At 38.7% G+C, this 19,287-nt stretch overlaps 1 protein-coding gene across 5 annotated transcripts in view; it reads left to right on the top strand.

The window, feature by feature from the left end:
- The window catches only part of PTPRZ1 (protein tyrosine phosphatase receptor type Z1), a 134,159-nt gene that overhangs the window by 17,959 nt on the left and 96,913 nt on the right, over positions 1-19,287 (top strand). The gene's annotated exons all lie outside the window — the stretch shown is intronic.

Here is a 19,287-nt window from a genome sequence, read left to right as displayed (position 1 = left end):
CAAAATGTAACCATAAATGTGAGGTATTGAGTGATTTGAGTGAGAACCACGCATTATTCAGTGCTCACTAATGCAGTTTCCCATACTCTGTAAAGACTGAAGTAATAATTAGCCCCAGAAGAAAGAGGGGGCCCAAGAAATCTGGGCTTAAGAGATGGGTCTGTCCAAAACTCATGACATTCAACTTTGCTAAATGCAAGATCCACCTCCTGGATTGGAGACAATATCAGGTACAAATACAGGCTGGGTAAAGAATGCACTGAGAGCAGCCCTGAGGAGAAGGACTTTGGGGGTGTTGATAGTGAAAATCTTGAAGTGAACCAGCAGTGTGCTCTTGCAGCCCAGAAGGCCAACTTTGTCCTCGACTGTGTCAAAACTGGGCTGGCCTGCCCTCATCTGGAGTACTGTGACCCCCCCAGTGCTATAAAGATGTGGAGCTTTGGGAGTGAGTCTAGAAGAGGCAACAGAGTTAATCAGAAGGCTGGAGCATCTCTTCTACAACAACAGGATAAGGCAGATGGGGTTGTTCAGCCTGAAGAAGAGACAGCTTTGGGAAGACTTCACTGCAGCCTTCCAGTACCTAAAGAGGGCCTGCAGAAAAGATGGGGAGGGACTCTCTGTCAGGGAGTGTAATAATAGGACAAGTGAGAATAGTTTTAAACTAAAAGAGAGGAGATTTAGATTAGATATTTGGAATAAATCATTTACTAAAAGGGTGATGAGGCACTAGAATGGGTTGCTCTGAGAAGCTGTGGATACCCCATCCCTGAAGGTGTTCTAGGCCAGGTTGGATGGGGCTTTGTGCAAACTGAAAGTATCCCTGCCCTTGGCAGGGGCATTGGAATTAGATCTTTAAAGGTCCTTTCCAACTTAAGGCAGTCTATGAGTCAACATACCAATAAAAACAACAGGACTTTTTTTCTGCAGTTACGTTATTCTACTGCCTTTCCTTCCAGTGGTACTGTGGGGCTCATAAGAAACTGGATGCTTTTTAATGAATGAATATAACTTAATCCTAGCACAAACTTGCATATTGCCAGTATAAGAGCAGCAAGCCCATTCATTTGGCAATAAGTCAGGTATGGCTAGATAAAATAAGATGCAATCCTTTCATCAGTGCGTGAATTAGCAATTAGTTGACATCAAACTGGCAAAGATGCACTAGACAGAGAATATAGAATGAGATGTCTCTGTGTTAATACTCTAATCTCTCTTTCATTACACACCTTCATAGCAGGCAGAATTAACACTGGTAGAATTTCTGTTTACTCAAGAAAAGCAGTCATGTTATAGTGTTAGTTTGTGCTTCATTGGCACTCAGCAGAGATAAGATCTTCATTCAACCTTAATCTAATTATGACAAAATTAATAATGTCAAGCCTTGAGAAAGTAAGTGCATGACAATTAATGAAGAAGTGGGTTAGATGTGAAGAAGTTTGCTCTGCTCTGCTGATGATGACAGAACTCAGCCTATGAATCAGCAGTATAAAAGGAGTATTCTGAGGAAATAAAACCGTAAAGATAAAGGTAAAATATGAAATCCAAATGAGACCCTGGGGACTAGGAAACTAATGATGGGTAAATCACATCTGAGACGTGGGCTGAGGCAAAATACATAGGTGAAAAGGGGAACTTCAATTTGATACAAAAAGAAAGGGAATGCTTAAGCCATGAACTCTGTGTTATATGCAGCCTTGCAGAACAATTCATCCATCATTCAGTCCATTGCTGGCAGCTTTTTTTCCCTGGGGAGTTAATTTAATGGCAGCAGCCTGCCCTTTGCTGTCAGTTTCACCGGGGCTGAGAAGCTTACTCCTATCACACTGAGCGTATTGCATTCGCTTGACACAATGCATGCACGCAAATAGGTTTGTGCCTACTCTGGGGTAAAGATAGCCACTAGGAGCAGGCATTTGGCTGGTAAAAAAAACATCTTGGTGTGCTCCCAAGATGACCCTAGGAAAAAGGATCTGACTGCTTTGATGACTGCAACCATCTTTCAGCCACTGCCTGTATTGATTCTTCAGTGACACATGAGCTTTCCCTGGCAGCAGATGAAGCTATGGAACCTGCTCACCAGGTGGGCCTCAGCATGATAAAACGTATGAAAGCAGATTAGGTAGAACAATTAAAACTTTAGAAATCTGGAAATAAGTGCTTACAAAATGAAGGCTGTCAAAATGGCTAAATGGGCTACTGAACATTAGCAAAAAACATAAAAAAATTTAAAAAAAAAGAAAAGAAAAAGGAGAAAATGAAGATGTTAAATAAAGCAGAAGAAAAAGAAAAAAATAGGAATGAAGGGAAAGGGAAAAATTAAAAAAAGCAACTGGAAAGCAGGAGAGTCCTGTTCTGGATTAACTTCTTCTGGAAGAAACTGTTTTTCCAAAGCTCTAATTTCATTTGTACTTGAAGCTCCCCATACACTCTGGCATTTTAATTCCCCTTCTCTGAAAAGAGATATGAGAAAGGGATATGAAACACTTAATGTCCTGATTTGGAGTAATATCATGACTTAATTTTTATCTACAGTCCAGAGGTAAGTTTTGCCAATGGAGAAAGAAAAATGGCTGGTTACACCATCTGTGGTCTTCTGCACTTTGACTTCAAAAGTGAATGGATTCAGGTGTTTATCAGAAGTCATGGTCCTCTGAAAACTTCATGTTGTTACACACTCTCAATTAAAGCCAAAATACATTTCTGCAAAGGCTAGAATTTGCAGTAGAAGGCTAGGCCTGTATTAGTTTTTTCTTTCTAGCTTCAGCTGCAAGATGCCTGGAGACTCATGTTGCTTTGGATCTTTTCCTCTCCTGTGCCTCAACAGTGCAATAGAGAGGAGAGTTAATGTTGATCCATATATTCCAACTATTCAAGCACCAAATATCCCCTCTGGGATGAAGGTTAGAAGTTTTCTAAAATAGACTTTTGACAATTACCTATTTATTGTTATTCTTATCTGTCATCACAGAATCACACGGTTGGAAGTAAACTCAAGTAGTCCATCTCCCTGCAAAAGCAGGTACCCTACAATAGATTGCACAGATAGGCATCTAGATGGATCTTGAATTTCTTCATAGAAAGAGACTCCATAACCTCTCTGGGCAACCTGTTCCATTGCTCTGTCACCCTTACTTGTAAAGAAGTTCTTCCTCATATTAGTATGGAGTTTCCTGTCTGCAAGCTTTAGGAATTGCTCCTTGTCCTATCAGTACACACCACCAAGAGGAGCCTGGCCTCATCAGTTTGCCTCCTACCTCCCTTTAGATATTTCTAAACATTTATCAGATCCTCTCTCAGTCTTCTTTTCCCCAGGCTGTAAAGATCCAGGTTACTCAGTCTTTGCTCATACGGGAGATGCTCCAGGCCATTTATTATCTTTGTGGTGCTCTGCTGGATTCCTTCTAGGAGACCTCTGTCTTTTTTTTTAATTGAGGAGCCCAGTAGACACGGTAGTCTAAATGTTGCCTCACCACAGCAGAATAGAGTAGAGGGGGAGTATCACCTCCCTAGCCACACTCTTTTTAATGCACCCCAAGATTCCATTGGTGTTCTTGGCCACAAGGGCATACTGTTGGCTCATGGACAACCTTTTGTCCACTAGGACATCCAGGTCCTTTTCTGCAGAGCTCATTTCCAGCAGGTCATCCCCTAACCTGTACTGATGCATGTGGTTATTCCTCTCCAGATGCAAGATCCTATATTTGCTCTTGTTAAGACTCCTCCTGTCCAGGTCTTGTTGAATGGTAGTATAGCCATGCCTAATGCCACATGAGAACTTTCAGAGGCACTGTTCATATGGATTGTAACCAGTACACCATCAAGAGGTGTACTTTACTCTTTCCTCAAATACAGTGCTTATTTCATGCTTAATTTCATACATACAAAAAGAAAAAAAAATTCTCTTGTTTTGCCATGGCATACTACATTTTTGCAGATGCCTGTCATTTGGAAAGAGGCAGTAAATTACTGTAAACTTCAAATAATCAACGTTCGTGGCTTAGGAAATTTGCATTTCCCATAAGTGAAATAATATATCGTTAATATACTGCTTGTTATGTATGGACCAAAGAAAAATTTTCCAGCTTTTTCTCTAAGGTATCTATTCTGTTCGTGCCCTTTGACAAATATCACTTGGAAACTCAGGATTTGTGTTTTTCAGATGAGTGTCAGGATGCTTCATTTCCAGAAACAGCCTTAATATTAGCCTTGAAGTCCCAGGTGGAGATGACAATATAGTGATGCATGCATGCAATCATATCATCATGCAATGCATTGGTATTGATGTCATCTTAAAGGTTCTTACTACTAAGTAAGAATTTTCTCTCACTGAGAAAAAATGGTTGAAAAATGTACTCAGAAAAACCAAGCCCTCTTAATAAACTCTATTATTTTACTATGGAATATATTTCATTGTTTGGAAGTAATTCTTAAACCTGCGTTTGAATGAGCACACAGTTTAAAGCGTAATGCATACTTTGCTTTTAAGGTGAGTAGGGTAACGTTAGAGGAAAAGTTTGTTCCTGACATATAAACTGAAGTATTTGGGACAAGCTGTGCATCCCTCAGTGCCTTTGGATTAAGAGCTTTTCAAGGAATGCGCTGACCTTTCTTCATCCTGTAATATACCATTCACCAAAAGGTTAGCCTAATAAGATGGAACCAGATTCCTCAGAAAGGTCTGATTTTCTCCTCGAGAGACATTTTCTAATAGAAGCTGTAGTGCTTCTTTTCAAGGAAACATTTCAAGAAGGATTCATGTAATTTAGGTGCACAGAATCTGGTAGGAATGCTTGCATTTGGAAGACTGGAATCCACCTCACTCTTTTTAAAATGGATCACTATTCACGATATCTAAACACAGTTGCAATAAATTCAACTTCTGGATGATCCTGTCCTGGCCTCTCTGCATACAAAGTTCTTGAATACAAAACTACAGTGATGTTTTATGGACCAGGGAACTTTTTTGAACACAATTGACAAAACTGAGTCTCAATATGGAAGAGCGTGTACGGCAAAAATCCCTGTCATTTTTAAGTCACAAACTGTATTGAGTACGCCTTCTTGGTCAAACGTAGGTATTATATCTTTGTTTTGTTTCATGTGCTATAGGTTCACTTCTGTTTCTCAGAGTTTTTTATTTCTGACATAAAAAGCTTGGTATTAGGGTATAATAAAGTAGCATTTTTTATTGTACATAGGATATTTCCAAACTGCTCTGATTTGGCAGCAAATTAATTTAAGATAACTGAGTAGAGATTATGTGCTAAAAAGACTGTTTAAAATATTTTCTTAGTATTTTTTTTCTTCGACATTTAACTGAATTGCAGTTTTTGCTGTAAACTGTTTTTTAGAACACAAAGATACAGATTGTTGAAAGTTTCATCGCAATATTCATGGCAGTGAAAGCTTGGCTGCCTGTTCTCTCTACCAACTTATGTAAATTGCTAGGGACCTTGTGTGAATGGAAGGAGTCTGAATTTGTGTCCATGGTAATCTGTTCAATGTGTAGAGGAAGTTACAATGGCATTAACCCATGAAAAGGATCAGTTGTTTTCATGGAAAGCAGTCAAGACATGCTTTGAATTCAGATAGTCAACTTAATCAGAGCTAGACATTGTTTTTTAAGGGTTTCTCTTTCAAAGAGCATAATGCTGGTAACCCACTACAATTAAAATAGATGATTTATCAGTAAAAGAACATTAAAAAATTAACAGCTGAAGAATGGATAGATCTCTGAAATAAAGATGAAATGATCCTGCAGTTATTTACAACCTCTACTCAGGCAACAAGAGGAACGAAAATGCAGTAGTGGTCCTGGCTCATTACCTGCCTTGTGCTGGGGAGCTAAGTGAATTCATGTAGTGTCTCTTCAGTACCAGAAATTCAGCAGCAGAAATCCTCAGTGCTTTCACAGGTGGGATGGGAGACCTGCTCTAGGGTGGCCAGCTCACCTGGGAGGTTAGAACTAGAATTTATTGAGGAAATATGGCGATTCAGAGTCTCTCCATCAAATTCTCTTACACTGACCTTAATAGGGCATAACAAAACGTCAGGTCTAGTTTTTCCACTTCATCTTGATTTTCCTCCGACACAAATGTTTCTGCTGGTAAGTTGCCCTGGTAATAAGAAAGTGATTGAGACTGTATTCCTCTTTACCTTTAACAGGAGGAAATCCTACCTGGCAGCCTCATTTGGGGTGTTCTACATTTAAATTAAATGTCAGTACAATGAATAGTGGCATTAGGCAACCTATGATTATTTGAGTATTCAGTTTATACATTATTTTCCACCTTAATACCTGTCTCACTGTCATATATTTCAGATAACAAAAGTAAAATATATAATAATTAATATGCTTAATTAATATGCTGCAGGATAGTTTCACAGTGTAATGGTAGATTTGCATTAGGGATGATTTTCGTTTGATGATGCTGAAGTTGCCGAGGTTAGAAATAATAAATGAAACAAATACAAAAAAATGGAAGATGTGGTGTCTCTAATCCATGTCAGGTGTTTTTTACACTATCTCTTTGGTGCTATCTGAGCATTTTATACCAACATTAGCTAAATGAATATGCTGTATTGTTATGCGAAGCTGCATTTAGAGAGAGCATTGTAACTACAATTCCTGGCTTTCCTTTAGAAAGGCATTACCCAACAGCTTTCCAGTGGAAAGAGGCAGATTTTTGAAGTCATAACTCAGAATTAACCCAGCATGAACAGCTGGTACTTGCCCATTATCCAATTTCAGAGATGTAAATCCCAGAAATTGTTTTCATAAGAGCTGTGGTCCCCTGCGTGCGTTCAACAGTGGAGATGTTTGGACATTAAAGCTATAATGGGAAACATGGTAACTGCTCAAAGTCAGAAGAAAAGATCATTGGTAGGTGATGACAGTGCAAACAACAGCATCATCTCATCAACACGGAACAGTTAAGTAAGTATTATACTGACTGATGTTTTTACTGGACATGCGAAATTATCTTTTACTACAAGAGCAGGCAACTGCAGGGAGGACTTCCTTACATGTTGCAAGAAAAAAAAAAAGAACGAGTTTACAGTTTAGTAATATCTCTTTGCCTTCATGGAAAGCATATGGGGAAGTGGCCAAATAAGGCTATTCTCCCAGTTCACCTGAAAAAACAGTTAGATACAGAAGAATGTGTAGAAACTGCCCAAAAGAAAAGGTGGTCACCTAGAAAGAACCTTTGTAGACGAATCAAATTTTGAGGAAAAAATGTTCAATGAGGAATCACAGAATTGTGACATTTGAAAATAACACTGCCTGAGAGTTTATAAAAAGTGTTCTCTGCAGTGTTGGTTAGGCCAAAATTTGTTCACTCCTGTTCTCTTCAAGAATGGAGTGTATCAAATGCCATGGGTCGTTCCTGTATAGCAGGAATAGCTCTTGGGTCATACCTGAATTCACTGTCATCTGACAGAGGCCAGTGTAGATGCTTCAGAAGAATGAACGTGATACCTCCCAGTGGGTAGCAGTAAGATACTCAATAGTCTTTTCTCATACATACGTAATTACATCTATTCCAGGCTCTTTTCTAGATGTGATGTGATAACTCAAGCATTCTCAATATTTTCACAGCTATTTTGATCTTCACTTAGTGGTTAGATTCAGTAGTTAGACTCAACAGTTTCCTGCAGTGATAATTGCCTCCATGTGAAAAGAAATATACCCTTTCACTGATTCTCTTACTTTCAAATTTCTCATGAATGCCCCTGGCTGTTCTTGTTCTTGTAGAAAGAGGGAGAATAAAAGTTCCTAATCTTCATTTCAGCCATATTCATTATTTTTTATATTTGTTTTCATCCCAAAATAAGCATTTGTAATCTTTTCCATCTTCCTTTATTTAGAACTTTTCCACAGTCACTTTCATTAGTGTTCCCTCTCTCCCATTTCATTGTGCTTGATAGGTTTTAAGATTGCAAGAACTGCACAAAATACAGTTTTTCAGATGAAGCCTCACAAATTATTTGTTTTAAGACTGATTTTGGACCTACTTCCAAATTTCCATAGTTTTGACTCCAGCTATATATTGAAGAACTGGTTTTAGCTCTCCAGGTGTTTCCCAGTCTCCTTTCAGCTGGTAACATTAATTGAAAACCCAATAAAGAAAAGTTTTTCTCAATACCTTTTTTTAGAATAATTTTTGTTGCTGCACCAATCAAATCTGAATATCATGTAGTGTTGTTAAATGTTTACCTTCCTAGGTAAACATTTTCAGTTGATATAAATACATTACCTACGAACTGTCAAATTGAGTGTATAGAGTTGCAATCCAAAAGCTGGCCATGTCTCTTTACCAGACTTTGATAAGCCCTTTCTTACCAGAGAGAAATAATCCTCACTTCACAGTCATGCTTTACGCATGTCACTGCTTTTTGGCAGTGTGTACATTTATGAACTATTGTTGTCAATGATGAAGCACAGGAACAGTAAAATTTTAGCAAAAGCCTCTGGCAAATACTCTGAACACTCACTGAGAATGGTTGACTTTTCTTTGCTGTACTTGATAGTATAGCTATATTAATATATTCCTATTATTAAAACTCATTGTTTGCCTTGCTATAGTCAGAGGTACGCCTGTCTCTCCTCTCCTCTCCTCTCCTCTCCTCTCCTCTCCTCTCCTCTCCTCTCCTCTCCTCTCCTCTCCTCTCCTCTCCTCTCCTCTCCTCTCCTCTCCTCTCCTCTCCTCTCCTCTCCTCTCCTCTCCTCTCCTCTCCTCTCCTCTCCTCTCCTCTCCTCCGCTCTTTTCCCCTGCTCTCCCCTCCCCTCCCCATCCCTCCTCCAGCCTGTTAATTAATGTCTTTACCCAGGATTTTAGCACTGTACACCCACAACAAGAGCAGATATTTGTTTGTCAAGGGCTTTGAGACTCTTTGAGAACCTACAGTGGGAGTTAAGAGTTCAGTTTCCCTTTGGAGAACTAATTCTTCATCGCTTAAGAGCTCCAACTCCTTAGTTCTGTTGGGAGACCTGATCCAAACCAGCAAATAGCTTTGGCAGTTGAATTCCCAATGTGGGAATGGCTTTGTCAGCAACCTGTAAGTTGACAAGTCACTTTAGGTGCACTGAAATCTATTTACAAGATTTTAGTGTGCACAAGCCATTAACTCACTACACATTTTTAGATAATGTTTTCCTCTAATTCTGATTGTACTTAATTGACAGTGCAGTTAATTACTCTATTAATTGGCAATTAAAATCATTTAATCTTGGTAGATGAGTAATTGAAATTAACTGAAAACAGATTTGTTAGTTAGACATGCTGTATTTAATTTCTGTGTCTTACAGTGTTTAGTTTGTGGTAAAAAAAAATTGCCTACGAATCATAATGACATTGTCAGGTGTACTGATTTTAGTTTCAAAGATTTAATTTCGTACTGCTAGGAAGTCATAGTCCATTTGCAGTCAGTTATTGAGTGTTGACAGCTGACTGCCATAATATATGAACTTTCAGTTGTATTGAACTAATCTGAACCTGGAGAGAGAATTGCCTCAATGGGATTTTCAGTTCAAACCATGTTATACACTCAGTGTAGGATTGCAAGTAACAAGAGGTCAGAACCTCCATTTTGTGGTTCAGTGCACAAATTAAGGCCTTTCATGGAGTGCCACCACCACCTGAGACCTGGGAAAAGGCTTTTTACTGCCTTAGTGAAAAGTTGGATTATATTGGGAAATGGTTATTGCAGAAAGGTGAAATTTCACGTTTACAATGATTGATTAAACCATGTATCTATCATCTTATAGGGCTATTATTTCCTCATTTGTGTCAAACCTTGTTCTACTGGGCTTATGTCTGGAGACAGAATTCAGCAAGCATAAAGGGCTACTCTGTAATTAATGCCTCCTATTTTATTCTGCTGGCCAGTGACATCAGAAGTGGATACTGGTGGTACGGCAGTAGGGGTTGAACCTTCCTGCCAATATTCCGTTGCATTTTATTGCTGTGTGACAGATGGCAGCAGAGGGGCAGCCTGACAGAATGGCATCTGACCTGGAAGTGTGTATGGAGCAAAGGTGTGTCACTGAATTCCTCCCCGCAGAAAAAAATGGCACCCATTGACATTCATCTGTGCTTGCAGAACGTTGATGGAGACGAAGCAGTGGATTTGAGCACGGTGAGGCAATGGGTGGTGCATTTCAGCAGCGGTGACAGCAACAGAGGGTTTGACTCTGATGGTGCAGATTTTTATAAGCATGGCACAAAGGCTCTTGTCCACTGCTGGTGCAAATGCATAGCTATTGGTGGTGACTGCTGAAAAATAGTGTTTTGTAGCCAAGAATTCACTCTATCAAATAGTGTTATTGTGCTCTTTATATTTGTTGTAGTTTCTATGGAAATAAATAGGAGGCATTACTTTCAGAACAACCTATGTATATGGAAAGAACATAAAGTATATGAACTAGCAAAACAGGCTCTTTTTTTCTGAAATCATAAAGCTGTATTCTATTCTGTTTTCTATTACTGCTACATGAAATGTAGATAAATTAGATCTTAGGAGATTGGAAGATAGAGGTGTTTACCTGTATAGTGGTGTAACATTCTGTTGCATTCACATGGGCCTTGTGTAACTTCCCTGGCAGATCTACCTCTCCTCTCCAAGATGAAGAGTATATAGTTTAAATACAAATGAGCAAGGTACATGACTACATCGATCGTGCAAAATGTCTGACACTCTCCTGAGTCCCCACTGCCAAACATTATCTGAATTCTGAACATATCTCTGAAGTTCCAGTTTTGTGGGTGATATAGAGCAGAACTAGAACGGGCTTCCTGTTTCCATCAAGGTACTGCCTTGTACATATAAGAAATCTAAGACAGAATTTGACCTCAAAAGTACATCAAATGGTAAATGAAGCGTAGATAATGAGGGATAAAAAAGAATTAAAAAATGAGATCGAGAAAGGAAATTTGAAGAAATTTTATTTTCAAATGGCATGATTTTATTTTGATATCTCACACATTTTATCAAAATATCTGATGGGAAAAACCAAGAGTAGATTACTGTAGATAGCTGCAGTAAACAAGCACTTCCAGGAGCCATCAATATACATATTTTTGTTTTCAGAAGAATCTGAAAATAACAACACTGTATAACAGAATAGAATAGTGTACCATACTCATTCATGGTTGGTGAAGCAGAGGACCAGATACTGACCACTTGCTTTTCAAAAGAAGTAAAACATGCTGATTAGCAAGAGCCTAGTAGGAGCTCTTAGTGCCTGGATTATTGAAAATACAACTTTTGTGCAAAACTCTCCTTGCATTGTGTACAAGTTGGCAAAACATGGAGGAATGCCCAGATGTGCTCACTTCACTCCGCAGTTGCCATTCTTCCATAAAGCCTGTAAAACCTAAGATTACACTTGGATTCCTTGAGGGGTTTCAAGATATTCCCCCTTTTTTGTTGTTTGGTGGTTTGTTGTTTTTTTTTTTTTGGTCATTTTAATTTTAGTATGACATCTTTCCCCAAAGAATTCATAGGATGACAGAACAATGTAGGTTGATTCATATGTTTCATTTCATTAATTATTCTTCTAAATATTCTAGAGAAGAGAACCTCTTATTTTTTTGCAAAAAAAATAGGTACACGCATTAAGTGCCATTGAAGAGTGTCATGCAAATACAATTACATTATCATTGCTATAAACATTTAAGGAAAGTCCAGTTCTGCTCAGTTCTCTCTTTTTCTATTTCTCTGGTAGTGCTAACAGAAGCAAATTCATCTTAAAATGAAGCCTGTAATTTCAATGACCTGGTTGAATTTTGTTTATTCATGTCTGGCCTGGATTTTCTCCTAGCTTTTTTTTAACGTGATTCTGTTAATTTATATGTGTAGCACTATAAGATCAAGTGGGTTCAAGGAGAAGAGTCTGGAAGGAAGCAATTGTATAAAAGTGTATTTCAGGAGGCACAGCTTGATCCCTGCATTTGAATAGAATTTCCCACCTCTATCATAAAACCCAATTTGCCTCACTGCAATCATTGAACATTCGTGGTACATCTTCAGGTAAATTACATTCTTCCTAAGTCCCTTCTGGTTTTCTTTTCAGATACCTAAAATTTGCTAAACATCCTTCAACAGCAGGCTAGTCATCCAGGACTCCTGGGTTACTTTGTATGTAGCCCAAGAGCTTCATAGGAATCTAATTTCACTCACCTGTACCTGTTCAAAAACATCTCTTCTGGAAAGATACCAGTTCCCTACCTAAACACTCTGTTGTCTACTTGTTTTCAATGAGCTGGCACTTGAAAGCTACTTGGACTCCTAGCAAGTCTTAAAACTGAATATAATCAATGCTTCATCTGACTGCTAATAGTTGTGTAGGAAGCTGAAGTCTGTCAGACCATTTTAATGTCCAGATGTACAAGATCACAAATGGAAGGATACATCTAACATATGCTATTACTTTGCCAGTAGTCAACACGAAAGCAGAAGCAGCAAGTTTAAGCAGTTTGGTCATACTCTGTGGTATTCTGAGCTCACTCCCACCTTCCACTTGCTGGTAAAAACAATAGTGCATTCTGTAAACTCTGGGCATGTAAAACTGCAATAGAGTAGAACATAAACTGGTCAAACTGGAGTCCTTGTTAGAATCATAGAATCACAGAATCTTCAAGGTTGGAAAAGACCCACAGAATCACCCGGTTCAACCATCCACCTATCACCAACAGTTCTCATTAAACCATGTCCCTCATCACAATGTCCAAACATTCCTTAATACCTCCAGGATCAGTGACTCCACCACCTCCTGGGCAGCCCATTCCAGTGCCTGACCACTCTTTCAGAGAAGCAGTATTTCCTAACGTCCAGCCTGAATGTCCCCTGGCACAGCTTGAAGCCATTCCCTCTAGTCCTGTCACTGTTACATGAGAGAAGAGGCTGACCCCCAGCTCACTACAACCTCCCTTCACGTAGTTACAGAGAGCAATGAGGTCTCCCCTGAGCCTCCTCTTCTCCAGACTGAACATTCCCAGCTCCTTCAGCCGCTCCTCATAAAACCTGTGCTTCAGACCCCTCACCAGCTTTGTTGCCTTTCTTTGAACCCACTGCAGGGCCTGAATGTCTTTCTTGTAATGAGGGGCCCAAAACTGGACACAGTACTCGAGATGTGGCCTCACCAGAGCTGAGTACAGGGAGGTCTTGTTGCTTTTGTATATAGAGATGCACTGGAAAACTGTGGTTAAATGTGATTTACAAACCATAGTTCATACCATAGGTATTATGGCACTGTTCACTATAAAGCTGTGACAACTGAAGTAAACAGAGCTCTTGTTAATATCCTGGTGCTTAATGACAGCTACTTTTCAATTAAACTCATCAGTCTTTTTTTTTTTCTTTTTCTTTTTTCCACATTTGAATGCAATCTGTATAGGTAAATGCACATTCTTAGTAAATACACACAATTGTCACCTTTCAAGAGGAGCTCTGTTTTGGCTTCATATTTATTGCACAGAAAGTTTCACTTTTCAGTCTGTATCAGAGTGAGCAGCCTACACTCCAGCATGATGAAGAGAACTGACTCTCTTTATAGATACCTTAAAATGTATCTATGACTAAAATAAGCCTACCCAGAAGGAACTGTGGGTAAAAAAATACAACTTTAAATTTATCTAGGACTGTCAGAATTCTCAGGCCCATCTTGACAAAAGATTTAGACACCGACTTTCTGGGAGACATAATATATGAAATGGTAGAAATGGGCTATAAAATCATCTTGGTGTTTTTAGGAGTTTTACAGATGACATTAACAAATTGAACAAATCCATGAAAGACGTTATTTAGACAAATGTAGCTCATTGTCTCAAAGGGATTGATACGTACTGTGCTCCGAATCTTTTCATTCATCTGTCAGCATAAATCAAGAATCGTTGAAGTCAAGAAAATGAAACTACACCATGATAAGATGCTGAAAGGTATATAAATGGGTCCTGAGACTTTCTGTCAGCAGGAGGAGCTAAAATAAGGACACAATTATGGAGGAAGTGCTCTATTTATCAACAGTGGTGATTTTGCTTAGTTTTAGTTTTGTTTAAGATTGTTTTTTGAAGTAGAATATATAATAAAAGCCTTTCTAATCTATTTATTGTTTTTTTTTTTAATATGTGAAAAGTGTTAAGCATGTATTTTGCTAATCACATGTAGCTTTTTTAAAGAAAAAATATTATGTCAGCTGTGCATTTTGTCTTCCTCTCTGACTTATTTGTAGGATCTTTGTCCAGTGCCCTACTTTTAAGCCACTAGCTACCTGCATGTCCCTAAACTATTTCAGCTATTCTTTTCTTCTTAATTTCATCTTTGTTCTTATCTTACTATTTCAATTTGTACTTTGTGTTTCAACCTAACTTTTCTCCAGCGTCTTAGTCTAAAAATATGACTTTCTAAATGTCTTCTGTTCTGTAAAAGTGTTGTTGAAGAGTAAAAATAGTAGATCAAGTAGAGCATAAAGTCGTAGCTACATTACTGTATTTGGATGAGTAGCATACAAGGCATTCACTTTTAGGCATAAATTTGTTCACCTTGAGAGCCTTCAGTGGTTTTAGGTCAGTCTTTGCAGAAGGAAACGTGAATCTGGATGCTTAGTTCTTTGTCCTTCTGAACAGCTTGCTGAGTGTCTGGGCAAGCTCTCAGATGCTGGTATGTATTAGAATAAAGTACAAATAGATATTTGAATAAAAATTTGAAGAATGTTTTGCTAGGTCAAGCCACTTTTCTGATAACACCTTGCAACAGGCAATAGCAAATGTTGAGGGAAGTACATTAAAATAAATATGTAATGATAATTTTCCAGTATAATCCTCCCAGTTTTATCGGTGTCTGGTTCAGGGACATAGTGATCCAAAAGTGGTATCATTCTGTTTAAGAGGTGTTTGTGGATTTCTCATTTACAGATTTTTGTAATCTATTCCAAACCTGTATAAGCTTCTAGTACTGACAACACCCAGTTTGTGCAGTGTCAATAATGTAAGTGTATGAAAAGGAGATCTCATAAGGCACGATTTTGTTTAAAATGAGAATTTCTCTACTTCATATTTCTCAAAGAGAAAATTAGCACGTTTTCAGTGATTGCTTACATCCTTATCATAGAATCATAGAATCATAGAATGGCCTGGGTTGAAAAGGATATCAAAGTTCATCTAGTTTCAGTGCCCTGCCATGTGCAGGGTCATCAACCACTAGACCACGCTGCCCAGAGCCACATTTAGCCTGGCCTTGAATACCTCCAGGGATGGGGGATCCACAACCTCTCTGGTCAGCCAATTCCTTGCTGGAATCCAGTGTGTTTCTATACTCTTCCTTGAGATACGAACCACAAATCCAATCCTATCCATGTAAATTGAAATTTGTATTGATTTTAATGCCTTACATGACTATAATGTGTTGCCATTGTCTATTACCCTCCTTGTTCCTCAGTTCCATCTGGGGACAGGAGAAAAGTAGTGAGTGACTTGTGACTTCCTAGGACCAAGCAATGTTGACAAGCAGTGTTGACAACTTGAGTGAAGAGTTGAGTGCCTACCTCTGCTTTACACACAGAACATCAGCACCTCATTTGTAGAAAATCTTATATCTAAATGTGTCTCAGCTTCCATAGATAAAACAGAATTTCATAAGTGGAGGCTTTGTTGGCAATGCAGCAAAGAAGTTCAGATTGTAGTTTAGGGTTAGCAAGGGCAGAACCACAGGAGATTGTCCCTTTGTTCTTTTGAATCTAGCAACTGGTATCTTGACACCACCTTGGCAAAAAGGACAGGTATAAAGACCTAGTAAAATTACAGCAGCCTGCTATAAAATTACAGAATACACTCTGTATCCTGCAAAGCAAAGCAGCATATTGAGTGTGGCATCCCCAAACAAACTTGTGTCTCAGGAACTGTCCTCTCAATACCCTTTTCTCTCAGCCTGAGGAGCAGGGTCTCTGGAGGGCACTGTGGCTTGTTGCCTCAGCATCTTTTAAAGGATTGCCCTGACAAAAATTAGAGATTCAAAGTGCCATTTCCATTTCTTTTAATTTTTTTCTGTGCTTTGTTATCCGAGCACAGAGTGTCAAATCAAGATTTCATTCACAGACATTTATTTTAATCTTAAAACTGTTCACTTTTTACCTTTACATTTGATGAATAAATACACACTGAGGTTCTGAATGCTTCATTCACAGAAGTAAATCAAAAACAACTTGACTTGCCCATAAATGCAAAAGAGACATCAAAGTCATGTTTAGAGGAAGAAAACCTGGATACTTATGCATTTTAGTTGGAAAAAAATATCTACAAGATCTTATTACTCCCACTCTATTGTTTAACCAGAAACCTATCTTCTCTGTTTTCTCTCTGTGACTGAGCATGAGACAAGGTCAAGAACAAATAGGTTGGTCCAGCTGCCCCTCGCAAACACTGTGCTGTGGTTTAACTTGGCAGGCAGCTGAACACCACACAGCCCTTCACTAACTCACTCCCCTGCTCCCTGTGGGATGGAGGAGAGAATCAGGAAAAAAAGTAGAAGTCATAGCTTGAGATAAAAGCTATTTATTAAGACAGGACAGGAAGAGAGAAATAACAGTAATGATTACATATATATGTGTATATATATATTTACAAAAGAAGTGATGCACAAGCAATTTCTTACCACCAGCTGACTGATGCCCAACCAGTCTCTGAGCTGCAGCTGCCCCCCAGCCCATTCCCCTCAGTTTTACTGTTTTTTCACATGATGTCATAAGGTATGGAACAGCCCTTTGGTCAGTTTAGGTCAGTTGTCCTGATTCTGCCCATTCCCAGCTCCTTGTGCCCCCTTAATGGCAGGACAATACAATAAACTGATACTGGCTCTGCGCAGTACTGCTCAGCAACAGCTTACACACTGATGTGTTATCAACATTGTTTTTCTCCTAAAGCCATAACCACAATAGCATCATACTGGACACTGTAAGGAAGATCAACTCTGGCCCAGCTGAAACCAGGACACAGTGTAGCACTAGCTACCATTACTCTTAACCTTATCGGCCTCTGGGAGTATACAGAATGTAAAAGGAAACAAGTCACAGAAAACCTGGCTTTGAAGGAGGGTAGAAGGGAACAAAAATCATTTAATGATTTAATGATATCTTGGATGCCTCCCTGACGTACATAGAAAGATAACCATAGAACAACTGAAAAATGATCCCACAACTGAGCTGTCTTGCACTATGAATAAATCAACAGTCTTTGGAAACATGTTCAACAGCCTCCTGAAAGCAGAGGAGAACATAAAGGATTTTTTTGCTTCATAAAACAACACCTCAAGCAGTAGAACTCAGGCTATTTTGTGTACTGTCTGAAGAGGCGGTCAGCATCACAAGAGCCATGCTGATTCTCGAGATGATTAGAAGTTCAAGTATCAGTATTGTAGATTTACATATAAAACCACAAGACTTTTGTGAAGGCTTTCTTATGAATACCATACAAATTTAAATTACACATTAGGAACTTGAATACATTATTTAAATAGAGGTATACATGCTGTCATACTCCAAAAGAAAAATGGTTGTCAAGTTGTTAACTCTAAAACCGTTTCCTCCTAGTTGGTCTCTGTACTCTCAGCTGATCACTGGGTGTTTACACAGCAAGGCTTTATACCATGCGTGGTGAGGTTTTGCCAGGGAAAGTAGTGGAGTTCACTGCAGGAAGTGCTGCATGTGCTTGTCCCTGTACATTCCTATAGAAACACACACTTTTTCTGACACCCCTCATTCCTCAATTGCTCCCTTCCCCAAATGAAATTTTATTTTCTTCCTCCACTTTGTCACTCTTGTACCAGAAAGAGGCAGTCCCAAGACCACGGGTAATCACTGTCTGTGAGTGCGGTAGCACAATGTGTGAATGGCAGAGGAGAGAAGCTGTATGAACTCCTAAGGTCTCGTGGCATTTATAAAGACTTTCCGTAAGATTTACTGGGTCTGTAAGTGTGTAATGCACCAAAAAAAGTGAACCTTGCCCCTTTTTTTCTTGCTCATTGAAGCTATCGCTCCTTGTCCATCAGGCCTCCATGAGGAGTTTAGAAAGTGGTGGGACGCTCTCACGCCCAAACCCTGCGCACTTAGCATATGAATGCTCCAGCGATTGTTTGAAGCAACAATTAGGAGGACACTGGATAAAGGAGGAAACTGGAGACAGCAACTAACACCTGTGAATCAGAACTTAAACAGCTTTCTTTTACATAATTAATTAAAGATGCAGGCACAATGCATACTGACTTGAAAATGTAGTCCAAAGACAATACCCGTGCACATGAGGCCCTTTGCCTCTGCTTTCGGTTCTGCTGCTCACGTGGGAGGGTTGTTCTTTTTGTAGAAATCTTGGTCATGACTGAATGTTGCTAAGTGTTACAAGGGTGTTTTTTGATGGGAAGGAAGAAAGTGAAGAAAAAAACATTGAAAAGGAATTCCAATTTCGTGGAGGTTGCAGATGAATTTATTAAAATACACGGACTTCAGATAGGTAGCAGAAGATCATTCTAAAGCACTGAAGAGTGCTAACCTTCCAAATAGCAATTGCTATTGAATGTACTGTAAGCAGTGCTACAAACTTGTTCTTATTAAAGAAAAATAAATGGATGTTATACTTCTGTTTCATGAAATTGTATTTATTGCAGAATGTGAGCAAAATTCCATGGCATTTTCTCAAGGAGACAATCCATATGTGTGCTCATATGCAATTATTTCTTAAATGGGTTATATTGTGCCTCTTCAGAGCAGTATTTGATGAAACTTGTGAAGATATTATTACTCTAGAAATTACCAAAGAAATCTACAATTTGCATATAATAATAAGTAGTATGGGGCACATTCTTCTATGTGCATGCATCAGCAGTATTGCTAGAATTATGCCAGCAAAGAGCACAGTGGTGAAGGTTATTTGGTAGTCAGAAAAAAAATCAATTTATACAGTCAGTCTCTCTAGAGAAAAACAATGTTATAAAAAGTGTTGAATATCTAGCTTTTCTCAGTAGGGTTTATGGAGATACACATACATTAGTTACAGTGCTGATGCTAGCCCGCAGTGAAATTTTTGAATATTTCTTCATTATTTTTAAATGGCATCAATAATATAAAGATAGAGGAAAAACTGTGAAGTCTAACTATACTGAAGTTGAAGTTCAGTTTTCCTTGACTTTCAAGTAATTTAGTCTGGTTCTTTCTGAAGGACATCACAGATGATGTCAAGTGTAAAGCTAAAAGTTAATTGAAAAACAAGATTCAGATAAACTGAAAAAAACACATAAAAA

The sequence above is a fragment of the Lagopus muta genome, chromosome 1, assembly GCF_023343835.1.
Source record: "Lagopus muta isolate bLagMut1 chromosome 1, bLagMut1 primary, whole genome shotgun sequence".
NCBI classification, from domain to species: Eukaryota; Metazoa; Chordata; class Aves; order Galliformes; family Phasianidae; genus Lagopus; species Lagopus muta.
The sequence above is the reverse complement of the archived record's forward strand: the minus strand, read 5'-3'. Positions and strand labels throughout refer to the sequence as shown.